Here is a 7,500-nt window from a genome sequence, read left to right as displayed (position 1 = left end):
CCGCCGCCGCCGCCGCCGCCGGGACCCGCCTCGGTCTGGTGGCGCGCGCTCGGAGATCCCCGGCTACCCGTCCGTCCGTCCCTCCCTCCCTCCCGCCCCGCCCCGGGGGAGGGCCCGGGGCAGCGCGGGCAGGCGGGGAGCAAAAAAAGGCGCGGGCGCCAAAAAACGTCGGGGTCCCGGGGTGGCGGAGGGGGGCGGCGGCGGGGGCGGCGGCGGGTACACGGCGCCGGGTCCAGGGCGCCGGGTCCAGCCCGTCCCGGGGCGGGGACAGGTGGTGTCGTCCGTCCCCGCCCCCGTAACCTGCTCTGAAGCATCCGCTTCCCGCCGCGGTTCGCCCTCCACCCCCCCGCCGCACACGCAGCTGCCGCTTCCCGCCGCCTCTGCCCCCCGCCCCGGGATCAACCACTCGCCGGGTCCAGCCGGTCCCGGTCCCGGGAACCTGCTCCCGGGGCCAGCCGGAGCCACGCCCCCTCCTCTGACGCTTCCAGCTGCCGCCTCCCCTCCCACCCCCCAAACTCACACTGGCCCTCGCCGGCCCGCCCACCCGCCTACCTGCTTGCCCGCCGCCGCTGGGTGGCGTGCCGGACACTCTCGCACACAGGTACACAGACAGGGACACAGGGACACAGGCACTCAGGCACACAGGGACACAGGGACACAGGGACACAAGGACACAGGGACACAGGCACTCAGGCACTCAGGCACTCAGGGACACAGGGACACAGGGACACAGGGACACAGGCACTCAGGCACACAGGGACACAGGGACACAGGGACACAGGGACACAGGCACTCAGGCACTCAGGCACTCAGGGACACAGGGACACAGGGACACAGGCACTCAGGCACACAGGGACACAGGTGGCGGGCCGGAGGCCGCTCTCCACTGTGTGGCAGGGGTCCAAGAGCCACCCCAGCCCAACCCAGAGGGTCTTTTGCACCTCTCTAGAGGCCACCCAGAGACCCCAGGCCGCAGCAGAAGCCTCCCCCGCACGCTCTGCAGGCTTCCGACCCACCCCAGGCCGCAGCAGAAGCCTCTCCCGCACGCTCTGCAGGCTTCCGACCCACCCCAGGCCGCACCAGAAGCCTCTCCCGCACGCTCTGCAGGCTTCTCAGCCACCCCAGGCCGCAGCAGAAGCCTCTCCCGCACGCCCTGCAGGCTTCTCAGCCACCCCAGGCCGCAGCAGAAGCCTCTCCCGCACGCTCTTCAGGCTTCTCAGCCACCCCAGGCCGCACCAGAAGCCTCCCCCGCACGCTCTGCAGGCTTCTCAGCCACCCCAGGCCGCACCAGAAGCCTCTCCCGCACGCTCTTCAGGCTTCTCAGCCACCCCAGGCCGCACCAGAAGCCTCCCCCGCACGCTCTTCAGGCTTCTCAGCCACCCCAGGCCGCACCAGAAGCCTCCCCCGCACGCTCTGCAGGCTTCCCACCCACCCCAGGCCGCAGCAGAAGCCTCTCCCGCACGCTCTGCAGGCTTCCGACCCACCCCAGGCCGCACCAGAAGCCTCCCCCGCACGCTCTGCAGGCTTCCGTCCCACCCCAGGCCGCACCAGAAGCCTCCCCCGCATGCTCTGCAGGCTTCCGTCCCACCCCAGGCCGCACCAGAAGCCTCCCCCGCACGCTCTGCAGGCTTCTCAGCCACCCCAGGCCGCACCAGAAGCCTCCCCCGCACGCTCTGCAGGCTTCTCAGCCACCCCAGGCCGCACCAGAAGCCTCCCCCGCACGCTCTGCAGGCTTCTCAGCCACCCCAGGCCGCAGCAGAAGCCTCCCCCGCACGCTCTGCAGGCTTCTCAGCCACCCCAGGCCGCAGCAGAAGCCTCCCCCGCACGCTCTGCAGGCTTCTCAGCCACCCCAGGCCGCAGCAGAAGCCTCCCCCGCACGCTCTGCAGGCTTCTCAGCCACCCCAGGCCCCAACAGAAGCCTCTCCCGCACGCTCTGCAGGCTTCCGACCCACCCCAGGCCGCACCAGAAGCCTCCCCCGCACGCTCTGCAGGCTTCCGTCCCACCCCAGGCCGCACCAGAAGCCTCCCCCGCACGCTCTGCAGGCTTCTCAGCCACCCCAGGCCGCACCAGAAGCCTCCCCCGCACGCTCTGCAGGCTTCTCAGCCACCCCAGGCCGCAGCAGAAGCCTCCCCCGCACGCTCTGCAGGCTTCTCAGCCACCCCAGGCCGCAGCAGAAGCCTCCCCCGCACGCTCTGCAGGCTTCTCAGCCACCCCAGGCCCCAACAGAAGCCTCTCCCGCACGCTCTGCAGGCTTCCGACCCACCCCAGGCCGCAGCAGAAGCCTCTCCCGCACGCTCTGCAGGCTTCCGACCCACCCCAGGCCGCACCAGAAGCCTCCCCCGCACGCTCTGCAGGCTTCCGTCCCACCCCAGGCCGCACCAGAAGCCTCCCCCGCACGCTCTGCAGGCTTCCGTCCCACCCCAGGCCGCACCAGAAGCCTCCCCCGCACGCTCTGCAGGCTTCTCAGCCACCCCAGGCCGCAGCAGAAGCCTCCCCCGCACGCTCTGCAGGCTTCTCAGCCACCCCAGGCCGCAGCAGAAGCCTCCCCCGCACGCTCTGCAGGCTTCTCAGCCACCCCAGGCCGCAGCAGAAGCCTCCCCCGCACGCTCTGCAGGCTTCTCAGCCACCCCAGGCCCCAACAGAAGCCTCTCCCGCACGCTCTGCAGGCTTCTCAGCCACCCCAGGCCGCACCAGAAGCCTCCCCCGCACGCTCTGCAGGCTTCCGTCCCACCCCAGGCCGCACCAGAAGCCTCCCCCGCACGCTCTGCAGGCTCCCTTGTCTGCTTTGGAAGGCCTCCCATCCACTCCAGACCTGCCTGGAGGCCTCCCTCGACTGCTCCCGGGGCCCTCGAAGCCACCCTAGGCCTTTCTGGAGGACCTGCTCGACCGCTCGGGCGGCTTCTGACGCACCCTCGGCCATCCGGCGCCCAGCAGCTCCCAGGGCCAGGCACCGGCCTCCCCCTCCGGCCGCCCCTGGGGCCGGGGGTGGCTCGGACTCGGCGCCCCCAACGTGTCGTCCCGTCCCCCCCCCGCCCCGCACCGCCGAACATTCGCTGCAGCCGAGGGCTTGCCGCTCGACGCCTACCCCACCCGCCCAGCCCCCCGCTGCGGCCCGGCGCTGCCCCGGCCGCTGCGCCCCGCCTCTCATCGCTCCCCCCACCCGGCAACCGGCCGCCGGGCACGGCAAGTCCCAGGGCAGGGAACAGGTGCTGCCGGGACCCCGTGCTGGCTGCCGGCTTCCCGGGGCTGCCCCGGGCACGGACAGGTCGCCCCCCCCGCCCCGGCGAATGTTCACCGAACCGGCTGCCGGCTGCCTTCGAGCACCCCCCGCCCCCCGCCACTATCGTCCCCCCCGCCCCCCCTCCGCCTCCGCTGCCGCTTCTCCCCGCACCGCCTCCACTGCCTCCCCCCGCCGCCGGCGAACGAGTCGCCGGATCCGTAGGGTGCCGGGAGCCCGAACGGCGAGCGGCTCCGGCTGCTGCCGGGACCGGGGGGATTCGAGCCGGTCCGGCCGCGGCCGGGACCCCGTGCCGGAAGCCGGCATCCCGGGACGGCCCCGGGACGGCCCCGGTCGCCGGCCGGGTGACGTTCAGCGAAGCGGCTGCCGCCAGTCTTTGGGCCTCCCCCGTGCCGGGGCCGCGGGGATTCGAGCCGGTCCGGCCGCGGCCGGGATCCCGGGCCGGACGATGGCTTCCCGGGCCGGTCCCGGTCGCCTCCCGGGTGACGTTCACCGAAGCGGCTGCCGGCTGTCTTCGAGCCCCCCCCCCCCCTCCGCCTCCGCTGCCGCTTCTCCCCGCACCCCCTCACTGCCTCCCCCCGCCGCCGGCGAACGAGTCGCCGGATCTGTAGGGTGCCGGGAGCCCGAACGGCGAGCGGCTCCGGCTGCTGCCGGGACCGCGGGGATTCGAGCCGCTCCGGCCGCGGCCGGGACCCCGTGCCGGAAGCCGGCATCCCCGGACGGCCCCGGGACGGCCCCGGTCGCCGGCCGGGTGACGTTCACCGAAGCGGCTGCCGGCTGTCTTCGAGCCCCCCCCCCCCCTCCGCCTCCGCTGCCGCTTCTCCCCGCACCCCCTCCACTGCCTCCCCCCGCCGCCGGCGAACGAGTCGCCGGATCTGTAGGGTGCCGGGAGCCCGAACGGCGAGCGGCTCCGGCTGCTGCCGGGACCGCGGGGATTCGAGCCGCTCCGGCCGCGGCCGGGACCCCGTGCCGGAAGCCGGCATCCCCGGACGGCCCCGGGACGGCCCCGGTCGCCGGCCGGGTGACGTTCACCGAAGCGGCTGCCGGCTGTCTTCGAGCCCCCCCCCCTCCGCCTCCGCTGCCGCTTCTGCCCGCACCCCCTCCACTGCCTCCCCCCGCCGCCGGCGAACGAGTCGGCGGATCCGTAGGGTGCCGGGAGCCCGAACGGCGAGCGGCTCCGGCTGCTGCCGGGACCGCGGGGATTCGAGCCGGTCCGGCCGCGGCCGGGACCCCGTGCCGGAAGCCGGCATCCCGGGACGGCCCCGGGACGGCCCCGGTCGCCGGCCGGGTGACGTTCAGCGAAGCGGCTGCCGCCAGTCTTTGGGCCTCCCCCGTGCCGGGGCCGCGGGGCTTCGAGCCGGTCCGGCCGCGGCCGGGATCCGGGGCCGGACGATGGCTTCCCGGGCCGGTCCCGGTCGCCTCCCGGGTGACGTTCACCGAAGCGGCTGCCGGCTGTCTTCGAGCCCCCCCCCCCCCTCCGCCTCCGCGGCCGCTTCTGCCCGCACCCCCTCCACTGCCTCCCCCCGCCGCCCGCGAACGAGTCGCCGGATCTGTAGGGTGCCGGGAGCCCGAACGGCGAGCGGCTCCGGCTGCTGCCGGGACCGCGGGGATTCGAGCCGGTCCGGCCGCGGCCGGGACCCCGTGCCGGAAGCCGGCATCCCCGGACGGCCCCGGGACGGCCCCGGTCGCCGGCCGGGTGACGTTCACCGAAGCGGCTGCCGGCTGTCTTCGAGCCCCCCCCCCCCTCCGCCTCCGCTGCCGCTTCTCCCCGCACCCCCTCCACTGCCTCCCCCCGCCGCCGGCGAACGAGTCGGCGGATCCATACCGTCCCGAGAGCCCCGAGGCGGCGGCACCCAGTGCGGGTCCGGCCGAGGCCGGGACCCCGTGCCTGTCGCAGGCTTCCCGGGACGGCCCCGGAACGGCCGCGGTCGCCGGCCGGGTGACGTTCTCCGAAGCGGCTGCCGGCTGTCTTCGAGCCCCCCCCCCCCCTCCGCCTCCGCTGCCGCTTCTGCCCGCACCTCCTTCACTGCCTCCCCCCGCCGCCGGCGAACGAGTCGCCGGATCCGTAGGGTGCCGGGAGCCCGAACGGCGAGCGGCTCCGGCTGCTGCCGGGACCGCGGGGATTCGAGCCGCTCCGGCCGCGGCCGGGACCCCGTGCCGGATGCCGGCATCCCGGGACGGCCCCGGGACGGCCCCGGTCGCCGGCCGGGTGACGTTCAGCGAAGCGGCTGCCGCCAGTCTTTGGGCCTCCCCCGTGCCGGGGCCGCGGGGCTTCGAGTCGGTCCGGCCGCGGCTGGGACCCCGTGCCTGTCGCAGGCTTCCCGGGACGGCCCCGGAACGGCCGCGGTCGCCGGCCGGGTGACGTTCACCGAGGCGACTGCCGGCTGTCTTCGAGCCCCCCCCCCCCCTGCCGGAGCCGCGGGGATACGAGCCGGTCCGGCCGCGGCCGGGACCCCGTGCCGGAAGCCGGCATCCCGGGACGGCCCCGGGACGGCCCCGATCGCCTCCTGGGTGACGTTCACCGAAGCGGCTGCCGGCTGTCTTCGAGCCCCCCCCCCCTCCGCCTCCGCTGCCGCTTCTCCCCGCACCCCCTCCACTGCCTCCCCCCGCCGCCCGCGAACGAGTCGCCGGATCTGTAGGGGGCCGGGAGCCCGAGGCGGCGAGCGGCTCCGGCTGCTGCCGGGACCGCGAGGCTTCGAGCCGGTCCGGCCGCGGCCGGGATCTCGTGCCGAACGTCGTCTTCCCGGGACGGTCCCGGGAGGGCCCCAGTCTCCTCCCGGGTGACGTTCACCGAAGCGGCTGCCGGCTGTCTTCGAGCCCCCACCCCTGCCGTGGCCGCGGGGATTCGCCCCGGTCCGGCAGCTGACGGTTCCCTGTGTCGGACGCCGGCTTCCCGGGACTGCCCCGGGACAGCCCCGGTCGCCTCCCGGGTGACGTTCACCGAAGCTGCTGCCGCCTGTCTTTGTCCCCCCCCCCCCCGTGCTCTCCCTCAGGCGGGAGGTAGACGTGCTCTCCCTCGGCGAGTAGACGTGCTCTCCCTCGGCGAGTAGACGTGCTCTCCCTCGGCGAGTAGACGTGCTCTCCCTCGGCGAGTAGACGTGCTCTCCCTCGGCGAGTAGACGTGCTCTCCCTGGGCGAGTAGACGTGCTCTCCCTGGGCGAGTAGACGTGCTCTCCCTGGGCGAGTAGACGTGCTCTCCCTCGGCGAGTAGACGTGCTCTCCCTGGGCGAGTAGACGTGCTCTCCCTGGGCGAGTAGACGTGCTCTCCCTGGGCGAGTAGACGTGCTCTCCCTGGGCGAGTAGACGTGCTCTCCCTGGGCGAGTAGACGTGCTCTCCCTGGGCGAGTAGACGTGCTCTCCCTGGGCGAGTAGACGTGCTCTCCCTGGGCGAGTAGACGTGCTCTCCCTGGGCGAGTAGACGTGCTCTCCCTGGGCGAGTAGACGTGCTCTCCCTGGGCGAGTAGACGTGCTCTCCCTCGGCGAGTAGACGTGCTCTCCGCGGAGATCGCGCTTGTCGCCAAGGGGTCGCTGTTGCGCTCTGCCTCCGCCTACGTCATCGTACAAGCCGGCGTGATTTCTGCGACCTGCCGCTGGGCGGAGGTCGGCTGGTTGTGCGCTCGCGGAGCTGACGGCCCTCCAGTTCCGTATATGAGGGAACAAGCGACGCCGAGCACTCCCAGGGCAGCGCTGCCGAGCGGCTGCTCCAAGCCACCCGCCAGGCGGCTGGGCAGGGGTCCGTCTGGCTTCTCGGTGGCTTTCGCCCGGGTCAGAGAGGGGACCCGCGGGGCCGAACAAAGGCGCGGCGGTTTGGAGCGGCCGCTGGCGCACCCTCAGCGGTGTTGGATGGGTTTCGCTCGTCCGTGAGCCGGAGCCCAGCCCGGGCTCGGCAACGAAAGCGGGGAAAAGAAAAAAAGTTGACGAGTGGCTGGCGCCGGCCACTGCCGAAGTGTGGAACCCCCGAAGCGAAGTTTGCCCGGTGGGGCACGGGGGCAGAGAAAGCCGGGGAGATGTGGTGCCGGCGTCGGTCCCACCAAGAATGGAAAGCAAGCCCGTCCAGGCACGGCGAGAGAGAGCCCGGTAAGGGGCAGAGAGAGTTCCCAGCACTGGACCCTCTTCACGGGGGTTCCCCCCCATGGCCAAAGCCGCAGCCCGCGGGGGCACGGCATCTAAGGGAAAAGCCAGCGGCGGTGACTGGCCACTCGTACGCTATGGAGCCCGGCATGGGGGGAGGAGGGCAAGCCGGTGCCCCAGCACGGCTTCC

This window comes from Melanerpes formicivorus, unplaced genomic scaffold, assembly GCF_026170545.1.
Source record: "Melanerpes formicivorus ecotype bairdi unplaced genomic scaffold, bMelFor1.0.p_v2 SCAF_534, whole genome shotgun sequence".
Classification (NCBI taxonomy): Eukaryota; Metazoa; Chordata; class Aves; order Piciformes; family Picidae; genus Melanerpes; species Melanerpes formicivorus.
The sequence above is the reverse complement of the archived record's forward strand: the minus strand, read 5'-3'. Positions refer to the sequence as shown.